Source organism: Corvus cornix, chromosome Z (assembly GCF_000738735.6).
Source record: "Corvus cornix cornix isolate S_Up_H32 chromosome Z, ASM73873v5, whole genome shotgun sequence".
In the NCBI taxonomy this organism is placed as follows: Eukaryota; Metazoa; Chordata; class Aves; order Passeriformes; family Corvidae; genus Corvus; species Corvus cornix.
The window spans coordinates 8,972,786-8,991,968 of record NC_046357.1 but is presented as its reverse complement, the minus strand read 5'-3'; positions in this window follow the sequence as shown (position 1 = coordinate 8,991,968).

The following is a 19,183-nucleotide window of genomic DNA, read 5'->3' as shown; positions in this document are numbered from 1 at the left end:
TGCAAGTTCTGGTGAGGACATGGTTACCACAGCTGCTTCCTCTGAATTTGCCATTGAATACACCTTTGAAATTGGTTATTCAGGCCTCCCCTTGAACACAAGTTTACAGGTGCTGCTCCTTAAAGCTGTTTTCTTCACAGCTCCCATCTGTTCCACAAAGCTGTTATGCTTCCATGACAGTCTTGATTCCAGCATACAGTCCAACTCCTGGGCTCTGGAGCTTCGCTGCACAGAATGGATAAAGGCTGGAAGTCATCTAGTCTAGCCTCCTTGCTCAAGCACGATCCCCTAGAGCATGTAATCACGATTGGATCCAGGCAGCTTTTGAATAGCTCCAATGAGGGAGACTCCATTACTGCTCTGGGCAATCTGTTCCAGTGTGTGCTCATCCACGCAGTAAAGAAGTTCTTTGTCATGCTCAGGTGAGATGTCCTGTGTTCTGGCTTCTGCCTGTTGCCCCTTGTCCCATTGCTTGGCACCACTGAGCAGAGCCTGGCTCCATCCTTGTGACATGATCTTTTCAGATACTTACAGGCATTGATGAGGTACCCTCTCAGCAGTCTCTCCTAGAGCCTGAGCAGACCCAATTCACTTGGTCTTTCCTTACAAGGGAAATGCCCCAGTCTCTTATCAACCTGTGAGGAACCCACAGGGCCAGCACACCCTGAGCCTGACAGCTACTCACTTTTGTACACCTCAAACAGTGAGAGACCAACTGTGAGTAAGAGGCCACTACAGCCTTTGGGCATGTATTTTACTGAGCTAATGACTAAAGGTTAGCACAAAAGTTCAAGCAAACTTCCTCTTTGGCCTTCTCAACCATTTGTTGTTGTTATCTCCTTGTCTGGGGAATTTGTGATGCCATTCTCCTCTGCTTCTCACTTGTTTGATGGATTTATGATGTCATCTTGTTCTCACTTGTCCTCCCTGAGGCCTTGATTCTTGATTCCTCCTGGCTATCCTGCAGAGATAGGATGTTGTATTATGCATACAACAGAGGGGCTGGGGTGCCTCTGTTGGCACTAATTCCAAGGTCTTTCTGGTTTAGGAGTGCTCACAACAGTGCCTTGGCTTAACAGAAGTTCATCTCAGAATCTTCTGAGACAGCGTGTTTGGACAGCTTTTGAGGACTTTCAAGGACGAAGACACCACAGACTTCCTGAACAACCTGTTTCAATGCTTATTCATGCTCACATGGGAAAAAAGATTTCATTCTGTTCAGGAGAAACCTCCTGTGCTTCAGTTTGTGCCCACTACGTCTTAGTACACACCAGAGGAAAAATTCTGGCTCTGTTGTCTTGCACCCTCCCTTCAGTTCCATGAAATTCTCCCAAAACTTCTCTAGGCTGAGCAGTCTGAGCTCTCTCAGCCTTTTCCATTATGGGAGATTTTCCATTCCCTTTACCATCTTAGTGGCCCTTCTTCTCTAAAATGTACATTTCTCTCTTGTGCTGGATATCCCAAAACTGGACATGGTGCTTCAGTGGTGTCCTCATCAATGCTGAGGAGAGGGGAAATATCATCTCCTTCAGTCTGCTGGCAAAAACCCTCCTAATGCATTCCAGAATACTGCTGGCCTTGTTTGAGGCAAGAGCACATTTCTGGCTTATGTTCAACTTGGTGTCCACCAGGATCTGGACATCCTTTTCTTCAGAGCTAAGATGGGTCAGCCACAAAAATTCTGTCCAGGGCTGTTGTAGGCTGACAGGGGTCACTGCGTCCAGATCTGGGGGGGACTTTGCAGGATGTGAGGCAAGACTGTTTGGAGTTGCACAAATGTTATGGAGGGATGTTGTGAAAATGAGTGACAACTGATCCGTAAAAATGTCTCGGGGAAGGCCCAAAGGTGAGAGGAATGGGATGGGCCAATCCAGATAGGAGAGAAGAGAGGAGTTATCATAGGCTCATAGGAAATTTCAAGCTGGAAACGACACCAGGAGGTCCCCAGTGCAACTGTCTGCCCAAAGCAGCATCACTGAGGGGGCCACACCGTGTGGCTCAGGGATTTTTCAAACCTGGTGTTGAAAATCTCCAAGATGGCAGACTGCACAGCCTCTGGGCAGCCTGCACCTCTCTGGGCTGTCCCCATGGGAAAAAATATTTTCCTTTATGTCCAGTCTGAAGCTGTCTTCTTTCAACATTTGTCCATTGTTTCTCATGTTGAGAGCTTGTCCTTGCCTTCCCAACATGGAAGGTTATAGGTAGGAGACAGCTGCTCTGAAGTTCCTACAAAGCCCTTTGTCTCCAGGCAGAACTGGCCCCAATCCTTAGGCTCTCCTTGCAGAGCAGGTGGTCTAGTTCCCCCAGCATCCTGGTGGGTGTCTGCTGGGCTCAATCCCTGCCCTCAATCCTGGCACTGTCTTTCCTGAACTGGAGATGCCAGATCAGAGGACACAATATCTACATGTGGTCTAAGTTGTGTGGAACTGCGGGGGGATCATCATTTCCCTCCTGCACGCTGTGCTCCTGTTCCTATAGTGTTGGATACTGCTGGCCCTTTCTGCTGGCAGTTCAATTCACAGTGTCTCCTCTGCCACTCACTGTCTCCAGTTCTGGCAACATTTGTAGAACTGTTACCCAGACTGACAGTGGTCAGTGCCTTACACAGAAAAAGTTGAATATTGTTGAAGTGTTTGAGGAGTTATTTAAAGACCTGGCAATCTTCTCAACAATGTCATTTAATAATGCTTTGACCAGAATAAGCTTCAGATCTTAACATTTTTATGTGTATCTGTACTGTGATAGCATGTTCACATTATAATGATCAGGTAACTGAGGGATCATTCACATCCATCTAGTCCAAACCTTGCTTACAGCAAGATGTACTTCCTCATCTTACTATGTATCTTACTAAGGGCCTTGTTCTGACATGTTTCAGCTATCTCCAATGATGAATTGTCTTTAGTCTTTCTTCTTCTTTTTTTTTTCCCTAGGTTTCATTTATCATTTTCTGTTCTGGGCTGCATCAAAAGAACGTGGCCAAAAGGTTAAGGGAGGTAATTCTGCCCCTCTCCTCTGCTCTCATGAGGCGTCACCTGGATTCATGCATCCAGCTCTTGGCCCTCCAACACAAGAAGGATGTGGACCTTTAGAGTGGGTCCACAGGAGGCCACAGAAATCATCAGAGGAATCTCCTCTGAGGAAAGGCTGAGAAAGTTGGGCACCCTGGAAAAGAGAAGGCTCCAGGGAGACCTCACTGCAGCCTTTCAATACTTGAAGGGGGCTGATAAGAAAGATGAGGACACATTTTTTGTAAGGGCCTGTTTAAATAGGACAAAGAGTAATGGTTTTAAACTAAAACAGTCACCTTCTTTGACCTGCTAGCCACACTCCTTTTGATGCAGCCCAGGCTTTCTGGGCTGCGAGCGCACATTGCCAGCTCATGTTGACTTTTTCAGCTATCACTGTCAAATCTTTCTCTGCAGGGCTGCTCTCAACCACCTTCCTTCCAACCCATAGCTGTGTCTGCGATTGCTGTGAACTCTGTATCCTGTTTGTAAAATGGCTATTGGAAATTTATCGGTTTCTTTTTTGAGATTTTTTAATTTGTCTTGCTTTGAGAAAGTAAGAAGCCTAAGTTAGGAAGATGGAGAGTGAAGACTTACTGCCCCCAGGTGTCCAAATGGGGATTCATTTGATTAGGAGGCAGCAGTATCGCTTACCAAAATACCTTTCTTTTTCTGCCCAAGAAATCAGATTCTATGCTTTTATCATAGGTGTCCAAAGACTTTCACTTTGTTTTAGGATGTAAGGTATCACCACAAAGACTAGAAATAAATAAGATCAGGTTTCGGGCACTGACCAAATACATAAGCTGATTTTTCTTAGGAAATATTTACTTTCTGTTTTAATTTGGAACAGGAAAACTTTTAAGAAATAATTTGCAAATGGCTAATGGTTTTGGACAAATCAAATCAGATCTTACTTAGCTTACTTACTAGGAGAAGAAAATTGGGGGTTATTCTCAGAGGAGAGACAGGGTAAAACATATAAACAGCAATGAAGGAAGCATGGTTTCCATCTCTTGAAGAATCATAACACAAAAAACCCCAAACAAACCAAAAGAACAAACAAACATAAAAACCTCCACAGAAACACAGAAAAGAAGGTTTTCTCTAGAGGCTAGAGGGGTAATGTTCCTTCATCAGTATATCTGTTGACTTAATTCTTTGACCACGACACTTCACACATTTCCTGTGAGACACAGTGGTCACTGAGTGGGGAAGTACTACTGTGTGATTGAAGCAAGGAGGCTCTTGGTGGGATCCTGTGCTCTTTGGAAAGCTCATAAAAGTTAGATTTTAATGGGAGCTGTCCTTCAATACCTCAAGACTCTTTCCCTTTCATCTTCTCCTGTGTGTTCTCCTACAACTCAGTAAGCTAAAGTGCCTTTTCTTGCTCTCATGCAAACTTTCAAACATTGCTTGAATATTTTGTTTTTTGAATTGCTTGTTGCCCACCAGGATTCCCGTGTCCTTTCCTGCAAAGTCATTTTCCAGCTGTTAGGTCCCTATCATATAGGAGTGCCTGGAGTTGTTTCCTCTTGGCTGTAGGACTTTGCACTGCGTTTTGCGGTATTTATTGATGTTGCTGTCAGCCCATTTCTCCAGTCTGTGAAGGTCCCTCTGGGTGGCACCACAATCTTCTGTTGTACCAGCTGCTTCTCCCAGTTTTGTATCATCAGCAACCTTGCTGAGGGTACCCTATCCAGGGTATTTATCCTCCTTTATCCAGGTCATTGATGAAGATATTGATTGGCATCAGAGCCAGCGTGGTCTCCTGAGGTATACTTCTAGTTACTGGCCTCCAACTAAATTTCATGCCACTGGTCACAATTGTCTGGGCCTATGCATTCAACCCACCCTGCTCTCTGCTCACCTAGCCCATATTTCAGCAACTTCTCTGTGAGGGTTTTATGGGAGACAGTGTTAGAAACACTGATGAATTTGAGGTAGTCAAATGGGGAATAGCCGCTGGTGTCCCCATTTCTACCAAGTCAGACATTTCATCACAGGTTATCAGGCTGGGCAAGCAAGACTTTTTTGTGAATCCATGCTGACGAGTTGTCCTAGTTTCGGATAGGACAGAGTTAATTTTCTTGCAATTGCCTGAGGGGCATGGAGCCTGGAGCAGTACGGTCATGTCTGGGTTGTTATTCAGTACAACAATAGAGGGCATGACTTAGGGTGGAAGAAAAAATGAACATGACACAGAACCAAGGACATTTTTTTCCTTTTTTCCAGGGGAGCAAAGCAGTGAACATAGTGGTGGGATGGTGTGGTGTGGGTGATCCAGCCTGGAGGTTTGTCCATCCTTGTTTTTCATTGCCTTGGATTTCAGGGAAAAAGACTTTGGCTGTGGTAACATCTGTCATTTTCTCCCCTTGTCTCAGGAAGACACACGTCACTGGCCATGGTAACTATGGGTGGGTTGGACTTCTGTAGCCATTTTTTGCTTGTAATCACCCTATTTTATACACTGTTGTTACTAGTATTGTTCCTGTTACTCTTTGTGTTCCTCATCTCATTGCTGTTCTAGGAAATTGCTATCTCAACCCATAATCTCTGCCTTTTTGTCCCTTTCTCATCAGAAGGGGTGGTGAGAAGGGAAGAGGTAGCTTGGAGCCTAATTTCCAACTGGCTTTAAACCACAATACTAGTCCTGATCAGCTTTTTGCTCTTCATGTGCAAGGAATGGTTATTCCCTCACCTTCCAAAGTGTTCCTAGGAGTTGTTTTAGTAAACATAATCCAAAGAGTGGTGTATGTCTGGGTGCAGATACAAAACTTGCATACAATAGTTCATTTACCATAATTTAAATGTGGGGAAGTTGCGCTGAAAAAAAGAGCACCTAGTCTTTAGCAGGTAGCCACGAGCTGTCACGCTGTAAAAAAGAGTAAAACCTGAACTGTTTGTATCTAGCAACCTTGCTTTACTAGAGGAATAGCAGTCCCAAACAGGCTTGCTTCTAAGGATCCCAGCACTGCATGAGATAGTGCAGAGAGACATGTGCTGGTTATGCTCAGGAGCAGTCATTTGGAATGTGGTTTGTCAAAGACCTGTAGGTGCTAGCCATCTGGATGACGGCGGGGAATCACAGATTCCAGAGATGAACCATCTCTGGATGACCTCTCAGGAGTCAGTGACCACCACTGCCATGGATGAAAAGCTTGCCAACTGGCCTTCACTCATGCCCACTCCCCAGCAGGCTCTCCACTTTGGTCTCTTCTACATTGTGTGAGATCTGTGGCATAGAGGGAATTAAATTGTGGAATGATACTCAAGATCAGTGGCAGCTCTTTACATGATTCATTACAGACATGCGAAATATGCTAACATGCTTGCAAAAAGATTTGTGCTTTCTCACAAATTTCTCTTTGCTCTGCTCTATATTGTACAGAAGAAACTGCATTGGACAAGTAAAGCAGTCACCCACCCCTTGTTTTTCCTTCACATGTCTGTTTGTATAGCATGTAACTTCAGGATATTGTACTTCTAAGCATTCAATGGGAGTAAACATTATCACAGTATTTAAGAAATTAGATTGAGCCATTTAATCCTTGGTATTTTTCCATCAGGAAGCCTGGAAAATGCCCAGTACATAGTGCATGCTTGAGGTTTTTGCCCTCTGTACAGAAAGAATGAATTTTTTTATTTGGCATGTGTCTTTAACATTTCCATTAGTAAATTAGCATAGTTTTGCTGACTGAATTAGAGATCAGCTGGTGATTTGTGTCTGTGTTTGTGTGTGTGCACTCACATGTGAAGTTTCCATAACTTGTACATGCAAAAGTTAAAAATCATTTTCTGCTTTGGCAATTGATTTGAGATGTTAAGCAATCTTGAAGTCAAAATTACATAACCTACTCATATTTTGATGGAGACAACCTTGTCCTCAGCAACATGGTCAAATAGATCAGTAAAATCTTATTCCAGTGATGTAGAACAACGTAGATAGATTTAAATATATATAATTTTGTTATTTGTTGTAAATAAATAGCTTAACCAGCTACAAAAAGGAAGTTAGGGATGAAACAGATAAATGTGCTTATAAAACAATTTGTGCACTTATGAAATACATGATCTTAACTTGATAATTTTATTGTTTAACACAATTATGTCTGCAAAAAATGCTTCTCTTACTGAGTATGCCTCCAGTACCAATTGCTTGTTGCAATATGTAACACTTCTAGCATAGTTTTAGAAGATCTTTTCTTTTAATTCAAAAGAATTTAAAAATATCTGTATCCTTTGAAAATATGATTGTGAGATAAAGAAGAGTACAATCTAGAAACTTGTGAATTTGTGACCAAAGCTCTGTTAGTATTTAAGGTATTTCAGAATATTCATGAGAATATGTGAGGGTTTGTTTTTTTTTTTTTTTTTTGCAAAAGCCATACTTCCTTATTTCTCTTGAATTAATCTAACCTGGATTATTCAGAGTTGATCTTTGGCTTTTCTACAGCTTTGTTGTCACATGACCTGACGTTTCCTCCTCTTTCTTACATCTTTTAGTCCCTGTGTTTCTTCACACTTAACGACATTTATGTTACTCTGTTTCTAAAGTTCACAGTTTTTCTTTATTTCAGAAATAATTCTAGTTATGCTATCTTTCCAGTGAAAACTGTCAGCCTTCACAGTCTATTTCAGCGTTGCTGCTGTTAACAGAAGCTTCAACCTGTTTACATTTGACCATTAATCTGTTCAGTGTAAACCATGGTCATTTTATTTCAGTCTACTAATGGGATTTATTGAAAAGTAATTATATTGTAATTATATTGTCTCCTATCAGACAGACCCTTTCAATATAAATTGCATTGTATGTTTTAATTTTTTTTTCTCTGAATAAATAAATAAAGTCTTTGTTCTCACCTAAATTATTTATTTCTTACCAATGAGAAACCATGGGAGGAGAATTCTTTACTTGTTATGAAATAATTTATTTGTCATTTAGCTAAAATTCTTTCTGAAGTGGCCTTCTCTTTGCATTTTTTTCGTGGTAAGATTATAAGTGTCTTTGCAAGGACATTTGACCATCCATAATCTTCCTCTCAGATTTCTTACCTCATCATCTTATACATCCCAGTGAAAGAGAACATAATAGGAGAGTCTTATTGAAATACTTAGTTCTGCAGAACTACCAGACATGTTTGTAGTACACTCTATCTGTTCCTCAAAATCAAGACAAAAGATATGACTCAATTTCTAAAAATCATCACCTTTTAAACAGGTCTTCTATTTGAAGTAGTTTGCTTCTTCTTTTGAGCTTGAGTCACACAGTAATTCTAAAAGAAAGATAGAAAAAATATTAATGTCTAGACAATTTACTGTCCTAGTTGCAGAACTGTAAGGAGAGACAAATTGAAGATTTACCTGTTTGTTGTTTTTGCAAAGAGCATCAAAATATTGTCTGCCCCTCAAAGTGTATAAGCCTAACCTTCATACCGAAATTATTTAAAACAAAATTTGAAAAAAAATTGAAATGAGGACTAAAGCATTATTTTTACAATCCTTATTATATACTTTCTCTACTACCTTTCAATCTGTAAGAACTATCTGGTCACCCGATGACTTAGTAGAGACATGTAAAAAGAAAGCTCTGACATAAACCCTTCTAGGGAGGAAAGATCTCACTCCTATTGAGATAATCTTGGTAAGACACGATGTGTATGGTAGATAGAACATATTTTTCAATTCATCTGCTTTATTATCATTTCAGCTTTATTGATGTTTTTGCCTACCATTCTCAAAAATCAGCAAGAAAATTATGATGCCTTAGGCCTTGACGTTTATTGCCCTTGATAAGTTTAGCAGTACTTTTGCTGCATGCCTGTCTTGGTTTAGCATACTTTAGTTAAGGAAAACAGGAGAAAATCAGTGAAAGTTAATACTCATATGAGTTGTTCAAAATTATTTGAAGGCCCAAAGAGCCCATAACCCTGAAACATGGGTTATCAAAAGGTATTTATTTCTCTAAAGTAACTGAGAGAACCAGACAGACAAATAACCACAAAAGATACACAAGTATATCTTTCTGTCTTAGCAACTTCTTCATCCTTTGACAAAGTAATAAATCCTGGCAAATACCGAGGAGAGTGAAGGACAAAGGGAATGAAGACTGTGTAGCAATTCTTCAGGGTATACTCCCAATGTTCATAACTACATGTCTGTCTGTTTCACATATAGCATCTTGATGTACTTTTCTTGGACAAATATTTGTTCAGCTCTTACAGATCCTGCATAAGCTTTTAACATCTGAAGTATCCTGCATCAAGAAGTTTGAAAGTTCAACTGCAATTTCCTAAAGTGACCCTGGAAGAGACTACAAATAGTTGTTCTGTATTTGCCTTCTTTGTGCCACTTGTAATTCAACTTTCACATATAGGTCTCCAGCAAATCCTACTACCAGCCACTTCTGGATTGAAGTGTAAGTGTACATACTTCTACTCAAAATATTTTTTTACTGGTAGAAATCAAGAATGGGTATACCAGGAACAGCTAAGTAGCCTAAAACTCTCCGGCCTATGGAGAGCATATGGTGGGTGTGTGAAATCATGAGAGGGTGAATTGTGCAAGAATGAGTACACTTTATTTTCCATTGTATGTGCTAGAAAGCATTGGATGAAGCTATTGTGGAAAGGCTGAAAACAAACCAGAGGCAGAGGTCTTTTGCCTAGTGTTTGGTTAAAATATGGAACTTCACGGCCATGAGCTGCTGTGGAGAGAGAAAATTTGCATGTGTTCAAGAAGTTTATGATCAAAACAATGGGAAGAAAATCCTCTGCAAGTTATTAGTACAGCGACATTGCATTCAGTCAGTAAGCCCTAGACCTGCATGTTTTTGAAGGTTACAAATGCATTTGAATAAACTAGTGTATGCTCATTCTGTTCTAATTTTCCTCCTTAGGCATCCACTGCAGCCAGGTATTCGAGAGTGTATAATGCTTCAGATGGACCACCAATTTATCAATCCTTGGGATCTGCACTCTCATGGGTTGGGTTTGTCATTTTAGTTTCTCTGTCTTTACTTTCTGTAAGCTGTTGCAAAAATGAAGAAAACATAAAAACTGAGATTAGCATCATAGTCTTTTATCAGGGACATCTTGGATGATGATTGTCTTCTAAAGGTTGCAGAATTTTTTGGACTGTTGACCCCTAAAGTGGGCATATTCCTCTAGCTGATGCAGGAGCTGCCAGTACAGTTAATTTGAGGTCTCTTAACTGAAAAATCCCTTTAGCAACATGTGCTCCTCTCTCTGCCAGGTCACTTGCCTGTGAAGCATGGATGCTGACAGTAATGTCTTTGAAACAAAACTGCCCTTTGGAATTACTGCAGAAAATATTGCTTTTTTCTTATAATGAGAATTTTCCATAGTAGAGTGTCTCATCTGGCAAATACAGCTTGCCACTAGTATTATTTTTTCCAAGATTTTGAAGCTGATGAATACATTATAACCTATCTGTAATTCTCGTAGGAATTAGAATATATACAAATCCAAATACAGACGCTGGTTTCTCAACATACAGAAAAATCTCTTTTCTTTCTACCCACCTAATTGTATTATTTCTTAGGTTTTGCTAGATATTTATGTAGGTATTAGTCTTTTTTTCAGCTTTAGCTTTCTACAGAATTATTTGCCTAATATTTTCAATTCCAGCTGTATTGTTCAGGTAGAAAATTACATTCATAAAATACTGTGAAGCCATCAAGTAGTTTTTTATGTTATTATGTCTTCTCAAAACATGCAGTTTGTATGGTGATTCCTGAGATATAACTCAGGAGGATAACATTGGTAAGCATTGTTTCATTGTCCATTTTAAATTAGATATCTGATCCTGTAATTATAGGCACTTTAGGTATCGTAGATCCAGGCCAGAGAGAAGAGAATGATAATGTCCACAAAGGTACATGTGATCTGACACCTGAAAGCTTGAAATGAAACAAACATCATTATTTTAGAAATAAAGGTGCATTTGAAAGCCTGTTTGCATAAATACTATTAAAATCTTTGGCTCACCTGCTCTAGGCATTTATGCTAGAACAATTTAAGACTGTTTTTCACACACCTGTCAAGCTATTCTGTTAGAGGTTATTGCCTCTGAGATGTCTCTAATTTCAAAAGTCGAGGCCACAGATATGACTTCTCTCTTTTTCTTTTTTTATTCTGCTAACCTCACTAATGAGAAGAGGAAGTGGTGGGTGACTATCACAATTGAGGACTGATTTACCAGCTACTGTTAGAGGGGTGCCAACCCCTCCCCATGGATTGCACTCTCATTACCTTGATTTTCATCAGCTGATTCCTAATGCAGCAGTCTTCAAAATTTTTGATCACACACTCCATCATTAAAAGGATTTTCAGCACACCCCCCTTCTTTATGTTTATTGTTTAATAAGTGAAATATATTTACTGTTGTACTATTTTGCACACTATAAGGCATGCACAAAAATAGAGATTAAAAAGTATGATATTAAGATAAATTTTGAGGAGATTTTTAAAAACTGCAAGAGCTGTCAATGAGATGAACTCAGACATCCATTTGAATTGAGTTAATCTGTTTAATTTGGACAGAAGCAAATAAGGAAAAAAGAACCTCTGCCTTTGGGAACTGACACTATCCACAGTCTAATTCTTCTTCCTGACCTGTAGTAAGACATATCTGTTCTTACTGCCCTATCTACACTGAAATAATACAATGTTTCGCATGGAGACAAAACTCCATTTTTCATGGACTAGAAAAGATAATGGTGAAATGAAAGTACAAACAGCGAAAACACAGACAACTTGATCTGGACAGTTTAAAATATTTTATCTGAACCCTTTTTGATGATCTGTCAGCTGATCTTGCTTCTTTGATTCTGCAGTCAGAAAATAATGTCCTTGTTCTGATATTTCAACTTCCTGTCACAGCTCATCCTTTTCAGATTCATTTGATTGAGAAAGTTATCAATCCTGTGGTGTAATCAATATATACTAGTCCTTGCAGCTGTCAGTGTTACCTGAAGTGAGTCTCATGCATATTAATGCTGAAATTTTATTAAAGCTTTTGTACAGATAGTATGATACCTGGTAGGACACTAAGGAAGAGAATAGGAGACATCAGGACTTGTAAGTGAGAGTGGTGCAAATGAAAAAATGATGGTGAAAGTCCTTTATTCATTGTTCAATTTCTGTTTCTTGATGGAGAAAAAACAGTACCAAAAAACCCCCCCAACCCTAAACCTCAAGCCTGTGAATAATTTCAGCTTCCCTTCAATAAATGATAACCAGTTTGATATTTCCCACTTTAATTGCTGATGCATCAAATAAAATATTAATTACTGCTCTTGCATATTATGCAGGACAGCTGGGAGTCTGTTACAAACATACTGCTGCAAGATTTGATACTGCTGTAAGAGTCAGGCCATTTTGAAAAGGGGTCTCTGGGGATGAGCAGGAGTTTTTATGAACTGCTGGTGAATTGGAGAAGACAGTAGAAATTAGAGTGATTTCATTGGTTAGGTCAGCAGAGAGAGGTGGCTTGCAGGCTGCACACTAATGTCTATGCTGCCTTCAGGTCTGTCAGCTGAAATTAATGACTCACTGCAAACTAGAAAGGACTGTTTTCTGTGAGCTGCTGGGGGATAAAACAGCTTTGCAAGGTCACATTCTGTGCACACTGTTCCTCATTAACCTCCGCCTGGCCTAATCACCAGTGAAAAACAAAATCCTCATGTAGACATATGATAAAAGGCAGTAATATCTGATTATATTTGAGACCAACAGGAGGTAGGAGAGCTTATTCTATGAACAATGTATTTAGCTAGATAAGACCTGGCAGAGCAAACATGGGTTTTAGTGGAATTAATGGAAACAAAACATGAATACATTTCATATCTAAGAATAGAGTATGATCCCACAATATTCACTTTATAATGTGCATTTCTTTTTTCAAAAATACGTATTTCATATGCATTTCAACTTGCTTTCTTAATTTTCCACTGTTCATCGATATTAGCTGAAAAAAAATATTTTCTGTATCTAAAATGATAGATATCTAAATTATCTAAATTATTAAAACAACCACTTTTTTTTTTTTTTTTTTTTTTTTTTTTGTTCCATTGAGATTACTCAACAAGAGAGTTCGTAATAGGAGAGAAGAGAGGAAAACACTCTGGCAGAGACTTTCAGTTCTTTGCCAGAAGAGACTATATTTTGACCTTTAGCCAAGATACTAATCCCAAACCAAATCAAAAGTTATATTCAAAAAAAAGCACCACATTGTGTCTTCATTTTTTCCAGAAATTGAGACTTGGTGTTAAAGATCTTCAGATAGGAAAGGAATTGTGTGTCCCTCAAGGGACTGAGAAGAAAGCACATAAAGCAAACTTTAAAAAAAATCCATAAATATTTTAGAGCTAGGGATGTTGCAGACTAAAAAAAAAGCCTGAATAAAGCTAAAATAATCAAGATTTATTTCAAATAATAACACATGCTTAGTCAATGCAGTAGAAAATAGATCCTGTTCACAGAATATGGATGGACATAACGATATTTCAAATACCACATTCTTAGCCAATGAACTAGAAAATGTGCATAGCTCACATGAGATACACTGGGATAACGATGTTGCCCAGTTGTCAGTGAATTAAGCCAGGCACTGTACAGACAGTGACAGCCCATTTTCCAGTGAACTCAGACAGCTGCAAAGCGGCCACGTTTTGGCAGCCCCTTGGAGCTGCTATCTTTCTCAGAAAGGAAGATACTCCTGAGAGCTCCTCAGGAACTTCCAGCTTTCTCAGTTTACCGCCTTCCTAGTGGGATGCTCTGGGCTCTGAATACATTTGAGTATGCTGGTGGGAATTTTTGATTTGACCTATTGTACCTTATAAAATAGATATCCTCATTCTCTCTGAAAAAGTAATGGGAATCTGGTATTTAATATGCTGTGTAAGAGCAGTGCTTTCCTTTTGTTTTTCCTTGCTTTTTAAGATTTCCATAAAGCATTATTTAAGATAAATAGTGAATTACAAGAGCTCCCTGATATCTTTTTAATATAGGTATGAGTTAGAGAAAGAATTTGCCGCTCTTTTGATCACATTGGAAAGGATCAAACATACTCAGTGAACTTCGTTGTTGTTCCTAAATTGAAATATAGGGAGCCATTTTGTTGTCATGTATCATAATAAGTGAAAGCATACCAAGCAGTGATTTTTCAGCATATATTATATGTTACATATTTCTGCTTTTATAGAATTATTGTGCTTGCCTAATGCTTCATTAACTCCATTCTGGAAGGTCATGTCTTTTGTACTGGAACAGCACGTTATGAACTATTATGGTTGACAACAGCGAGTTATAATGTTGGAATAACACAGTAGTGTTAATCACAGTGATTCTAATAGGATCTGACAGGGAGAGCATGTGAAGGCTGTGCAGAAGGTGATTATCTAAAAACTGCTACTCCCCAGAACATTTGCAAGGATGTTTGCACAGATCTGCTACTCACAGAGAGTTTCTCTAGAATAAAATCTGTGGTGCTGGAAAACAGTTGTGGAAACAAGTAGAGCCTTGCCAGAAAAAGAGATCTACACCTTTTACAACTGATATAAATTGATGTTTCAAGCATTGCATCCTTGTCGTTTCTTGTTGAAAAAAGACAGTGAAGAAGAGATGGTCCAGATTCATCCTGGTGCTATCTTCCAGCATTTTACCATGATGCCGAACTAGGGGGAGTCCTTTAGCTCGGGCTGCTCCACAGACGGAGGGCAGCTTTATGGCTACCTTAACTGGGTGTTGCTGCTGGACGCATCTCTCTCTGTATCTTCATGAAATCCAAATGGAATAGGATAGATAAATAGATAGATAGATAGATAGATAGATAGATAGATAGATAGATAGATAGATAGATGTCTAAGCTGGGAGGCTGAGTGAAGTGCCCAGTGTTAGGAAAGAAAACATCAGGTCTGAGAATCCACTGCTGCTGTTTTCTTCCCTACCCTCCCACTCACTTCTCAGTAACATTGCTGCCTTTGGTCTCACACTTCCCTATCACCTGTTAGTTGTCAGAAGCAGCACTGCCTCTGTAGTTTTAAACAAAACAAAACAGTTCAAAAACTTAAGTAACTTAATTCTTTGAACAGAAAGCAGTGCTATCTCTTGCGATGTACGTGTTACCAAATGCTGGCAGAAAGAAAACTGATAAAATGGGTGCAGAAATTTAGGAATATTACCTAATTCTCAGATAGCAAACAGTAACATCCCTTAAAAGCATCAGAAATGAGAATGATGGGCACACTTGCACTGTGAGTGCCATATTGTCTTTGTATCAGGATGCCCAGCTGTGTGCCTCAGGTTGGTGGCTGCAGCCACAATGCTCAGGGCATCAGTGTGCTCAGAGCATCCCAGTGCTCAGGGTATCCCGGTGCTCGGGACATCCCGGTGCTCAGGACGTCCCAGTGTGGCTCTCGGGTTGCGGGGCTCTGAGCACTGCGGGGCCCTGCAGACCGACAGCATCTCATCCCAATCCTGCAAACAGTGGTGACAAAGTGACACCTTCCGGCCAAAGAGAAGATTTGCACAGCGCCCAAACCCTCCTGTAGCTCGGATGGTGCAGGCGTTGCAAGAGACCGATTATTGTCTCTCCTGCAGTCTCTGTTTGCTCTTGAAATATTGATAGCTAATTGCCTTCTACCGAATACCATTGAACCGCCTGATGCTGGTAATCATAATACTGTACTGCTGGTATTGGCCACTGATGCTTTCGAATTGGGCTGAAATAAATCAACGCCAACCACTTTTTAATCCCTTATGAATATTCATTTAAAAGGAAATGAATATTCATTACCTAAGGACCTGGAGACGGTAAAGATCTGAGAGATGTGTGGTAATTGTAACATCATTACCTTGTCCTAATGCTATGTGGAGGGTACAGAAATGCTCCATGTGACACACACTGAGCTTCTCAAGCAAAGTGGGGTTCCACAGATTGTGACACAGGTGCCAAAGACCAGCACCCAATTTCTTCCACAGTTTGAAAATGGATGGATAGGTAAGGCTGCTGAGTGTCTGAAGCATTCCAGGATTATCTAGTTAGTACAAACTTTATATTATTCTTTCTATGTACTGAATTTGCTAGAAGTCTTTAAAAAGTCTATCCTTGATTGAAATGTTGCCTATCAGCACGGGCATTGATGAACAGAATTGGTGGTGAGAGCAGGTAATAAAGTAAGATGGGGTTTTGGTTGGTTGACTCAGCTGTGTCAGTTCTGTACCTTTACACCAAGTGAGAGCTTATGAACTGCTGTAATGGAAAAATACTATTCTTCTAAACATGACCTGGAACTTAATAACTCAGTGAAATTGCTTTGACTTGATGTAATAACAGAAAGCGGGAAAATGAAATAGACTAGAACCTTATTTCTCCTAAGCTGAGTGGTTGGGCATGTCAGTGGTTAAAAATATACCCAAAAGAAAAAGTAAAGCAATCAGTCAATGTTAGTAGTATACTGATTACCAAATAACAGACCATGATCATGCTTCTAGTTCAATACTGGTGCTTCGCCACTGCCCTCAATTTTAGCTGGGTGTACATTATAGATCTTTCCCCTTGGGGATCTCCAGTTATTCACCAAACCTCTGTATGGAAATCTCATTTCCACTTACAGGATTTTTTCCAAATGCTATGTAAATATTGTCTGCTTCCAGAAATCTCTTCTCCTATATTCTTTTCAGCAACAATCTCTGTCTGCTGTCTTTCAGTAAAACCACAGCACCATGTCTCATCCTAGGCTGCATTTTTGTCTTTTAACCGTGTTTCTGTGTTCCTTCCATTCAGTGATGATAATGAATAACTCTTCATAATTGAGTGATACTGGACGATTTCAGTAGGAAATTGAGTGACAGCATGTGCTATCATCTATTTCTTCATCATCATTAGTGCTACAGCACTGACAAGGAAGCAGTATTTTTACTTCAGTTATCAAGTTTTGATAAACAGGATGTAGGATTTCTTTCATTGGTGCTTTTTGTTTAATTGCCCAGTAGTTTAAATACATAATTTCCTGACAAATTCACATCAAGCGTCATTTCATATTTCTTGACTGGCTTCCCCCTGTTAAAATAACTTCCAACCTGCCTCACTTGCTCCCTGCATTTTGGGGCAGGGAGTTTACCATCTACCCTTTTGTAGCTTTCAGCATTGTGCTAGAGGAATTTCCTTTTCAGAGGCTGAGAGTCAGCTGTTACTCAGGTTCATGGTGAACAGGGGCAAGGAATTTTTGTGACTGTTTTACTATTGCAGAAATAGATCTTCCATTTCTCCATAAAAACAACATAAAACCTTTTTTTCAGGATAAATTAAGTGTAGGCTACATTGGTCAGTGAAATCGTCAGATTGACAAATGAGTCAACAGAGCTACACCACCAGATCCAAGCCTGAATCTGTTTTTTGATGTCCAAGTCCTAGTAAGCAATGACCAAACAGGTTGCACCAGTGCCTTAGATGCTTTTACTCTGATCTAACTCTAAGCAGATAGGGTATAAATATATACCTACTTACAAGGTACATCTTCAAAGCACTGTGCAACATGAGGTAAGTTGCTTTTATGAATAGATTTATTAAAGGAAATTATAATCTTGAATGCCTATTTGTGAAGTACAAAATTATGAGAAGTTTAGGTTGCTTGATTTCCTCCCACACATATACATAATGATTTAGCTCTTTTTTGTGCAGACTGATTAACAGAGAGGTAATTATGAATTTTTACACTATATGATGGACCTAGGATCAATCTCCCAGCTGGATCTTAAAGTAGAAGATTAGATTTCATCTTTTGCTAAGATTTGTGGAAGAGAGATGAAAAAGCAAGTAACAGTCTTAAATCTGACTATATTGCTGCTTCATCTTGCATGAGAAGTCTTTACTTCCAGAAACAGCCCCAGTCTTGAAAATCACCAGTGGCAAATATTGATTATTTGAAAAACTGTAAAATCTCAGAAGTATATTTGCCTTACCTATTGCCAACTATTGAATGGCATATGCTTTAAAGAATGATATATTTTACATTCAGTGTTTTCAGCAGAAGGGGGAGGAATAGTATTGCTTAAATGATTGTTCTCATCACTTCAGCCTCCGGCTCTTTGACTCCTGCTAGAAATTTACTGTCAATTAACTCAGTGGGCGAGGAGCTTGGTAAGTTTATGACAGCTGTATAGGAAAAAAAGAGATTTTGTGGCTTGTTTCCGGGACAGTGTTGGAAAGGAGACTCAGCCTTGTAAAATATTGGGTCTGGCTGGGATGAGTCAACATCCTTCACTGCAGGCCATACAGCGCTTGCTTTAAAATTGTGGCTAAAGCAGTGTTGATAATACAGCAGTGTTTGGGCCACAGCTGAACAAAACTTGCACATTGTCAAGGGGTTCTCTTTCCTACCCTGACTCCCCAGAGAGTAAACTCGGGGTGGGCAGGACATTAGAAGGCCACCTAGCCATGACAACTCTCTAACTAACCAAAAGGAATATTCTTCTCTCTAACCAAAGGAATATTCCATTCCATAGAGCATCCTTCTCTACAATAAAGGCTCAGAGAAAGGATATGAGATATGACAGAGGACAAGACACTTGCCTTCTCAAGCAGCTGTCACACATGCTGAGGCCCTGGTTCGCAGAAAGCATTTGGATGTCTGCCCACCAATGGCATGCAGCGAATGCATTCCTGTTTTTGCTCTGCTTGCATGCACAGCCTTTGCTTCCCCTATTAAAGTGTCACTGTCTTGATGCCAGAGTGGTTTTACCTGCCTTCCATTTCCTCCATGTCTCACAGGGAAGCGGAGGGAGAGAGCAGCTGCGTGGGTTTTTGGCTTTTGGCCAGGGTCAAACCACCCCCACAGCCAGCTACCCAACAACAGGAAAAACATAGACTTTTGGAGCATGTACCCCTAATACAGCTCTTCTAACATAACAAAAACAATTGAGGAAAAGAAAATCAATAGCTTTTTAATTGTCTCTTCTAAAATATTTATTACTTCTCCTCATATGAAAAACCCCAAAATACAAAGTGATATGGGTGAAGAATCATACTTACATTAGCAAAGCCATTGGTACCTTATTAAGCTAAATACATGGTTTTCAGATGGTATTTTTCACTGGGAAAAATTAAAAAATGGGCAAACTGTATGTTAGCTTTTCTTGATCTAAAGAGTC